The following is a 10,865-nucleotide window of genomic DNA, read 5'->3' as shown; positions in this document are numbered from 1 at the left end:
AAAATACAAAATCATAAACCCGTGCTTCTTCAGAGCTTCATGTCTGGTTTATCAACCCTTCTTGCTTATGTGTGAACATTCTCACCAGCTCTTGTCCAGATGTTGATGACCACAACAGCTGCTATAAGTGCTGCTAAACCCAGAGGCACTATGATGAGCCTGTACCAGCATGAGCCTGGAGACAGAGCATGAAAAGCATGAAAATAATATTTTAAATGTCATTTTCTGATTGTTTTTGTTTTTTTAATGTAGATGAATACAGAGGGGAAAAAAACATGTATCTGAAATTAAAACATTTCATTCTAAAATATAGAAATATTGAAAAAAAAAAAGCTGAATATTGTTGATTACCTTGTAATTTTGTTGAATCATCCATGATTTCCAGCTCTTTTGTTGTGTTTCCAGTTGTAGTTTCTGATTTTATTGTTGTTGCAGTATTTGATTTCTCACCTGAATAAAATTCAGTGGACCTTTCATTAGGAAACTAAATTCAGTCAATTACAGTTTTTTCTGAATGCTGAAACCCTAACTGTGATTCCTGTAGCACAATCTCTAAAACTATTCAGACTTATAGCAAAACCACTCACTGAGTTTGCAAAACTAAAAGCACAAAAACTGCTTTGCACTCAGTTTGCAATTTTGTAACACACACTTTGCAAAACTGTAGGCACAATTCACTGCACAACACTCAATTACCAAATTTCCAACACACTCCTAGCAAAAGTATACACATGTATGGCTATCATTAACACTAATTTGCCAACTGTCTGGCACACTTTCACATGTGAAAACTTTTTTAGATAATTAGTCCACTTTGCAATCAGCCTAAGCACTATAATACAGGTAAGCTGTGTGTGCGGAGTACAATGGAGGGAGCAGAAAGAGTGAGAAGTAGAGGAGGCCGAGGAAGAGGACGTGGAGGTGAAGAAGTAGAATGAAGAGGACGACAAGGACAAGGAGGAGCAAGAGGAAGATGAGGAGGGGGGAGAGGAAGATGAGGAGAGGGGGAGAGGAAGGGTAGGAAGAGTAAGAAATAGAATTGCTGATGACATCAGAGCTACAATAGTGAACCATGTAATCAACCGTGGAATGACCCTGAGGGTAGCTGGCCAACGGGTCCAGCCTAACTCGAGCCGCTACACTGTAGCAAGTACCATAAGGACATCTTGAAATGAGAATCGGTTAGTACAGTCACTTCGCACAAAGATTTGTAGCACTGCCATATGCCAATGAGAAACACACCAATACCATTGATGTAAAAATACTGAAATTGTTACTTTACAGAATTGCTAGATGACCAGATGCTGGGGGCAGAGGAAGCATGTTCACTGCAGACCAAGTAACCCATATAGTCATTATGGCGATTGCAAATAATCCTATACTTGGAAATAAACACTTGTGTTTGTTTTGATGTGTTTGAATAAACACCAGTACTTGAAGTTTGGATCCCTCTATGCTTATGGATCTATGACAGAAGTATGAGCTCAAACTGACATAGCCTACCTTGTGCACAGAGAAAGCAAAAGCCAGATGTGTTTTGTATTCATACCATCAGTGTGCAGTTGGTGCATTGTGTGCTTAGTAGATGATGGCCTGTGTGTACTGTTTGATACGGAAACACCATTTTTACGAAGGTGTGAAGAGTTAATCTAGCTGTGTTTGCTTTTACAAGAGAACTACAATGTTTTGATTATTGGGTGACAGGTTTTCTTATTTGTGTGAAGAGTTTTGCAAAATTAGCCAATAGTTACAAAAAATGTGCTTAAGAAATCAGAAAAAACTGTAAAGCTTCAGATCAATAAAATGAGCGGATATTTTAGGTAATTAGTCAGATTAATGCAAAGTTATTTTGAAAGGTTCTTCAGAATCTCTCCTGGTTTCTGATGACTGAGCGCTGAAGGTAAAAAGCTGCTCTTTTTTTCCTTCTGTTGTTACGCTACAGTTAAAGTCATAAGTTGATATATGAGTGTATGCATCATTCAGAAATGTCACAGCAGCAGAGCAGGAAGACTCCGATGTTTTTAAATTTGAGTAATCTCTATCCAGAGCTTCACTGATATGGATCCACTTCACTTTGTGTTTGCACCGTTCATATGTCCACACAGAGCAGTTTAAAGTCACCTCAACAGCTTTCTTGTGTTCAGTCACTGGTGAAGATGAAATTCAAGAGAAATACCAAATAAATATAAGTTTCCTTTTTTCAAAATGTAACTTGTCAGCATGTTGTTCTAACAGGATGGTTTGAGCTCAAAAATATAGTGTTGCAAATACTCACTGCTAACAACAGACAGATAAACCACAGCATCTGGACCTTGCGGTCTCCCTGGATTGCCTCTAAACTGTCTGCAGGTGTAACGACCAACATCCTCAGCTGTGACCTTCTTTATAACCAGTGAGCATTCTGCTGTAACACTCAGTCTGTCTGATTTCTGTTCTTTGATTTGTCCAAGATAAACCAGCTCTACTGATGGTGTGCCTCTTGAATCAGTGAAGAGCCAGACAGTAGTGTCACAGTTGTGATGATTGTTGATGAGATTTTCACAAGGCAAAGTGACTTTATCTCCATCTCTGACAGTGAAGGAGAGCAAAAGATCTCCACTATTTACTCCTGAGAACACCACGAAATAGCTGCGATAAAGCAGACAAAACAAATTTGAAACATTTTTGCATGTTAATGTTTGAAAAACGTTTCACACCATTTAACAGCCATGATACTCAAGTGAACAATGTTTCCTGCCAAAACCACACCATCATATCAAATGTTACATCTTAAGTTTCCTATAGGATAGGTAAGTGATTTTCTGTCATCAAAATGTAAATAATATTCATTAGGAAAAAAGATGTAAACTAAAGTATGAACTCTCCTTAAAACTCTAAAAGAAAACGTGTTTTTCCTGCTTAATCATCATAATCTTACGTGATTTTGAAGGATTGCTGATTGTCTTTGGTTCTGATTTTGTGCTGCTTTCAGTTTTTCTCGCTGGTTCCTTTGTTGTGTTTGCTTCAGCTGAATAAATGACAAAAGCAAACCAAAAAGTGTGTCATTATTTCACAAGTTGTTAATGAAAAAAAGATCTTAAAAATGTAAAATCTATCAAACTAATATTTGAGGTCATCTTAAACAGTTGATCGTGAGCTCACCTGTTTCCTCACCTGAGGGCTGAAGGTAAATGGCTGCACTCTTCCTGTGTCTGTATCAGTCACCTCACACTTCACTGTGTTGTATCCTGCTGAGTAAATAGGGTAATACTTTATAACAGAGAGAGAACATTTCACCTCAATAATCAATCTGTCTGGTTTAGTTGTGGCCTTTTCACCGATCTGTCGAAGGTTGATCAGCTGTGCTGTTAGTTTCTTGAAATAAAAAAACATTTAGTACCATCACAGTTATTCTGGTCATCACATTTAGACGAGGCTGAATGACGTCATCAACAATCTTCATTGAAGAAAACCAATAAAAAAACATTAGAATACAGCACTTTTTACAATAAGAGTGAAAATCAATTTAGAAACAACTTTATAAACATGCTTCCCTGAAACAGCAGATCATGCTCAGCTGTCTTATTCATGTTATTGGTAAGTGATTGTAATAATATTGATACGATTATTATTTCACTGCTATAAAAATGTTTCCTCTATCCTTACCTACAATCTGAATCATCAGCATCAGACATAAAAACATTTGAATCCATCTGAATTCATCCATTCTGCTTCTCTGTCTCACTTCGTTCTTGTTCTCAGTCTCAACTGTCACAGTCTCTGAACTGATGACCCTTCAGGACGGTTTGTACTTCCTGTCATTTGTCATGTTTCACCACAAATTTAGCAATTTTTAGTCGTCTCTCATTTATGTTGATGATAATGTTACACAGCTGGAGTAAATCAGCTTTTCTGAAACATTTTTTCTAAAGGAAATTTATATGAAGACTTGGCAGGTTCATATTTTTGTCATTCTCACAGTTGATTTGTGACATTGATGTGTTTGACATTGAAAAGAAAATAATGAATAAAGAAGTCGAATGTGAGATATTTTTTGGAATAATGCAGCTCCCCTTTTTTAAATATTTTAAATCAGAAGGTGCATGACAGTTAATGTGTCAGACTCAACTCCTTAACCAACATAAGTGAGATGAATTGATTTTACAACTGCAGGTACAGGAAATATAGCAGATAATGCTATTGGAGTGAAACCCAACAGTTCCTCACCGTTAATCTTAAGTAATTTCCCCCTGATGAGGTGGAGAGGAAGTGTGTTCGTTACAATGTGGTGTGCTCATTTTACTGTTTTTTTAAGAATCTGCTGTTACAAGTGAAAATCTAAAAAAATTAAGGGAAGGTAAGGCCCCCAAATGTTTTGGGTTCGTAGCGACACTCTTGGTTTCTGACAGAAAACGGTAAGTGGTGAGAATAGAGGCTGTGGTTCAGGGGTTATCAGCAGTAGCATTTAACAATAATCTGTGAAATTGGTAAATATGTATGCTCATTAATATGTTATAGATAATATATTAATATGCTCATCAATATGCTCTAGTGTTTAAAACCCTAGAGTTCAGCAAATTAAATTCAACAAATATATCACGAACACCTTATTTGTGATAACCAGTGTTTCAGTCACAGGCCTGTCGGTATTATTCAAGTTACACAGTGGATTTTTTTCTTTTGGCTAAATACAAAATAAGAACAGTAAAAACAGGACACCCAAAATCAAAATCCAGCTTGACGCAAGGAAGATAAGATTAGTTAGGGAAACTATCACAGCAAAGGCAGTAAACTAAAAAGGGCAAAGGGAAGACAAGACACAAATTGGGAGGCAGAAACCGGTGAAGGTAAATACACCCAGCTCAAGGCAATCACGGCAGAGTTGGCAAAGGTGTTAGTAAAGCTACCAAGAAATGAAAGAAAACTAACCAAAATAAAATAGGAAATGAAAAAAGACAAATCTAGAGACCAGACAAACACCTAATGAGCCAGGCATTCATTTAGAGCAAAACTAGTTGTGGGCAGATAACAAATGAATAGAAAAACATTTTATCTCCAGATGACATTATTGTAAGCAATAAGAAGGAAGAAACTGATACAGATTTAATGGTATTTAACGGTCAATAAACTCATGCTACAAAACCCATAACGGTCATTTAGAAATCTAAAACAAACAAAAGCCGAGCGCTACCCCCAACTCACTAATTGAATAAACAAGAAAAAAAAATGATAGAAAATAATAAGGCAGTTCTCTCTTTCTGCTTCAGTGCTTAGTTAAAAGTCAAAGTATCAACACACTAAATACAAAACTTGGCAGTTCTCTGAAATCACACACCCAGATCTGTCATAGATGGTTTGGAGGCCAAGGACGGGCCTGCTGCTGCTGTCAGCTACTGCCGGGGAGACTGCTGGAGAGGATTTTTAAAACAGCCACTTGATGATGGAACCAATCAGCAGCTGCCAGCAAAATCCAGCCACTGTGATTCAAAAGATGGCCAGAGCCGTAACAATAGGATTAAATCTATTAAACTAGATAAGATTATACTGATAATACAACAGCAGTTTTTTTCTGCTGAGCTGATGTTGTGGATCAGTGGTATCTGACAGAAACACCAGAGCCTCCAGTGCTTTCATACTTTATTGAAACATCATCTTTATCATAATGTACCTGTGAAAAACAAGCAAAAAACCCAAAACCAAATGTATCAGATTGTGAGACAAATAAATTGGCATTGTGTTTATTATTACCTGTGGTTTCAGTTATATTCTTTCCATTAGTTCTTAGTTTTCTTTTCTTTTGTGTTTTTGAGTGTTAGGTTGAAATTGTTAAATGTTACCATTATTGTACTGCCAAGGTCTCCCCTTCCATCCATCCATCCATCCGTTCGCTTCCACTTATCCTTCTTAGGGTCGCGGGGGGTGCTGGAGCCTCTCCCAGCTGTCATAGGGCGAGAGGCGGGGTACACCCTGGACAGGTCGCCAGTCTGTCGCAGGGCCAACACACAAAGACATCATTCGCGCTCACATTCACACCTATGGGCACTTTGGATTAATCAATTAACCTATCCCCACAAGCTGACAGAGGCGAGGCTGCCGGACACTGGCACCACCGGGCCCTCTGACCACCACCAGTAGGCAACAGGTGAAGTGTCTTGCCCAAGGACACAACGACCGAGACTGTCGGAGCTGGGGCTCAAACCGGCAACCTTCCGATTACAAGACAAACTGCCAACTCTTGAGCCACGATCGCCCCAAAATTATAAACACAACAAAAGCTATTTTGCCCAAACACCTGAAATACATCTAATTAATATTTTAGCTATTTTTAGTTGTTTTAAACAGCTGATCGTGAGCTCACCTGTTTCCTCATCTGAGGTCTGACAGCTAAAGGTAAACAGCTGCACACTTCCTGTGTTAGCATCAGTCACGTCACACTTCATTTTCTCATATCTTGATGGATAGATATAGTGAGACTTCCAAAGGGTCACAGTAGTGGAGCAGTCAGTCTGTGAGGTCAGTATTTCTTTGTCATCTTTGTTCATATCTTGACGTTTAATCAGCCAATTCACGGTGTGATGACACTGTCCATATGTCACCACAGAGCAGTTTACAGTTTTTATCAGTTGCTTTGGTGCATTTCTCACAACAGAATTGATCTCTGCACCACTACTAAGGCTCTTCTCAAAACAATTAGTGCAAACTGCAAAACATGGTGGATAACTCGCAAAAGTGAGTCACCTCATCAAAAAGAAAAGTCAGTTGCTCAAAATAAGTAGTCAATGCTTCAAAAGCAAGTCCCTTAATCAACACAGATAATATATTCATCAAAAGCAAGTACTTATATCAAAGTGTCAGGGCTGTCACAATTACAAGTCATTACACCAGCACCTTTGGTCACAAAATCAAATGGTTTGAACAGGTTCTCATTGTGACGGATTTCTTTGTAGGTGCTTCCCAATGACTAATAATAAAAAGATTAACCTGAGACAGATGAACCAGAGCGTTTAGAGTTTGTATTTCTCCTAATTTGTACTGTAGGCATGAATAAAGACCAACTTCCTCAAATGTGAGCTTCTTAATAACCAGAGAACAGTTCGCTGTAACACTCAGTCTGTCTGATTTGACTTTGTCTGTCCAAGTGTGATCAGCTCTACTGTTGTTTTGTGTCTTGAAACAAAGGTCCACTCAGAACTGTCACAGTTATTCTGCTCATCTATCACATTTAGACAAGGCAGAGTGACGTCATCTCCAACTTTCATAAAAATGGATATTTCAGTTTCAGATACTGTTGAGAAGATTGATGAGAAATATGAAAGATAAATTAGAATGCAGCAGTTTTACAATCAGAGCGAAGATTTTAGACTCGGGTCTGTAAACATGTCCCATATTTCCCTAAAACAACAGTACATGCTCAGCTTTCTTATTTACTGTAAAGTTTATTGACCATAGTAATACTGATAATATTTAGTTTTGTTGCTAATAAAATGTTTCCTGTATCCTTACCTGGAATCAGAATCATCAGCATCAGAGATAAAAACATTTGAATCCATCTGAATTCATCCATCGTGCTTCTCTGCCTCACGTCTTTCTTGTTGTCGATCTCAACCGTCACAGTCTCTGAACTGATGACTCTTTTTACTTCCTGTCATTAGTCAGATTTCACTTCCTCACTGCAACTTTAGTCATTTGTAGTTCTTTCTTTCTTCTTGTTGGTATTGAGTATGTGAGCTTTCTCTGAAATTGATGAATACATTTAAATATTAAACAAAGATGACACAAATAAACACAAAATGCAATTCCTAAATGAAGTTGTTTATTATTAAGAGGGGGAAAACCTATATGGCCCTGTGTTAGACCAAGTTAAATGTGCGACAGTGTCAAAGTGCTATAGACAAGGGTGCAGGGATCAGGTCTCCAGGGAATCTGCAGGGAAAAGCAGGGGGAACACACTCACTCTCCTTCTGTCTCTCTTGGCGTCTCACCAGTCTCTCACTCCTCTCTCGTACCAGAATTTCTGTAAGGAACAAGGGCAGGTCCAGGGTGTCTGTACACAGGGAAACGACGTGTTAGCACAAGATTCAAAATCCAAGAGAACTAGATTACTAGTGTCCTAGCCAGGACTTCACTAACATGAGTCAAGCAACAATACAGCAAAGAGCAGTCTAACTTCTTCCCGTAAGTAGAGGCTGGTTAATGAGACGCAGGTGTTCACCATCTCCCAGGTATGTAGGCCAAAGGCGGGAGCCCACAATGGCCTCCGCCCAGGCGATAGAGGGAGAGAAAAGGAGAGAAAAACAATACCAAAGCCCACTTGTAGCAGAATATTTCTCAGGCAGACGGTGACACTATAGTTTTTAAACATAACAAAATTCAGACGACGACTGGTTTGATTTAACTGTGGTGATGTTTAGATTGCTCGAGTTGAAAAACCTGTTGCCGTCCAGTTTGTGTGAAGTCAGCATTACAAAGCAAATGCAACAACCTATTAACAAAAAGTCCTTATATTTACTGTGATAGTTGACCTGCTGCACTCTTGGTCTTAAAGCAAATTAGTGTTGTTTTAAGCTTTAGAAAATGAGAAACAGTAATGTTAAATATATATGTATCACAATGGAGTGGACTTTGAAAGATAGTTTTATCTACTCTGCAGCATAAGCTGAAAAACCAAGGCAGGATCCATGAAGCTGAAACACGTCAGCAGAAGGAGGAAAAGGTGGTGAGGCAGGAAAAAGAGACTAAGAAGGTACCTCAGGCCACCAGGGTGGAGAGAGACTCACGGTCGAATTATGAGGTACAGTAAGCCTGAAAAGACAGGAGCGCTTCAGCTCGCTGTGTCGTTGTCAAAGAATGACAAAGAAAGAATCTAGTTGTCGTCCTGCAGAGGCAGCCCTCTCCGCCCATCCCAACCTTGCAGAAAAAGCTGGCAAATCTTGCGCCATCTAGGCCCTCCTCTGTTTTTAGCCAGCGCTCGTCTAGAACTCTGAGTAACTCATTGCAAGGACAGCAAATTTTTTCACATTTTGCCCTGTATGACAACTCTATAAATAAATAAAAATGCATTCACAGAATTGCTCAGTGTCAGCACCAAACCACCCACCACCCAATGAAATTCCCAGCCAGCAGGGTAAGATTTGTGCAAATTATAAACCTTTATTTTCCTGATCCCTGCCCTGCCTTCAGTCCCCTGTCGTGCTTCAGATGATCAACAGGAAGTGTTCAGAGTGCTGTCAGCCTTACGTTGGTGTCTGAGGAAAGAGCGGTGACAACTGGAGGTTCAGATGGGTTGCACAGATTCACACGAGACCCACTACAATCTGGTAAACAGGTATTGCAGTCAGGCACCACTGAACAGCAGGGTAATGTGTGCAGGCATAAGATGCCAGAACAACAGGGATTTCTATCTTTTGTGCCAGGCTTAGAATCAGTCATTTAGAGACGCTGCTATGTTGAATTTAACCCAGTTAACCCCCAGATGTGGTGAGGCAAAGACACGATACTAACTCTGGGCTGTTAACGTGTGATCTTAATTTGATATTCGTAGTGAAGAATGTATTCAGTACAATGTTTTCCAAGACATTTATTCATCTGTGCTTGTATTCAAGTTTACAGCAAATCATCTGAGAAATGCCTTTGAACTGGTGCCTGTTTCTGGGCTTTTCTTTTGTCACAAACTGCTCACAAAGAAGGACGAATGCTTTAGGAAACAAAAGCTTTGGAATGTATTCTGCAAGTACAGGTCAAACGTAATAGCCTCATTGTTTTATAGCAATGCTGAATTAACTTATGTCACTGCAGGACAGTGCAGCCAGTGGGGCTGATTGTTATAGTCACTGTGCACGACAAGAAAGCATTTGACATGGTGAACTGCTGCCACGGTTTTAGAGAGACGTCTGTTTGTTATTAGAAGTAGTTGTTCTGTTTAATTTGGGGTTTTTCTCCTTTGCTTCTTCGTAGAAGACGACCAATCTGCACATCGAGAAGCTGTCCTGTCTTCAGCTAGGAGTCCTTCTCCAGCTGCTGCACATGCTAACAGGCAAAACATCAGGGAGTAATACAAGCTTTTAATGCTTATGTGAACCACAGGCGTGCTTATAATGTATCAACCTGCAGTGAGACTGTAAAAGCAAAATCTTTCTTGATTTAATTTTCATTGCACAAATAATAACAGATTCAGGAATGTATTCAAGGAAGAGACTGGCAAAGAAAGAGTGGGATAGTCAGGGAGCTGAAGGAAGGAGTACTAAAAGGCTAGGTGCACAGCAAAGAGAGAGGTGTCACTGGCACAGGAAAAGGCTTGTAGTGAGTTGTATGTGAGGCTGGACACTAAGGAGAAAATGATTTTTAATGAATGGCAAGGCACATAAATTGTGCTGGAAGAGAGTAACCAAGTATAGAGATGGAAATGTGCTAATGTGAAGAAAGTGTGTTGAGAAGGGAGAAGGAGTACTTTGGACGAAAATTGAATTAGAGAAGGAAGTGAGGCAACTCTGAAGAGGATGGAGACGGGAGGCATAGAGAGGGTAGGAGTGAAGGCTATGATAAGGTGCGAAGAGAGTAACTGTGGTGCTGCATAAGAAAGTCCTGAGGGGCAGAGAAGTATGTGATGGGTTGAGATTACATCAGAGAGAGGCTCTGAGCCCCTTCTTGTTTGCACTGGTGATGGAGAGGCTGACAGATGAGATCAGGCAAGAGTCTCCGTGGATGATGTTTTCAGACAACCACAGAAAGGATTTGTGGATGTAGTGAAGGTGGACATGCAGGGGGTTGGTGTGACTGAGGAGGATGCTAGAAATAGAGAGATGGAGGCGGATGATCCACTGTAGCGACCTCTAAAGGGAGCAGCCGAAAGAAGAAGAAGCACAAATAATTCTAATCATGCTTTTCTT

The sequence above is a fragment of the Copadichromis virginalis genome, linkage group LG15 (genome assembly GCF_057382275.1).
Source record: "Copadichromis virginalis isolate Kocher_CV1m ecotype Utaka linkage group LG15, C_Virginalis_male_GT1.1, whole genome shotgun sequence".
NCBI classification, from domain to species: Eukaryota; Metazoa; Chordata; class Actinopteri; order Cichliformes; family Cichlidae; genus Copadichromis; species Copadichromis virginalis.
The sequence above is the reverse complement of the archived record's forward strand: the minus strand, read 5'-3'. Positions refer to the sequence as shown.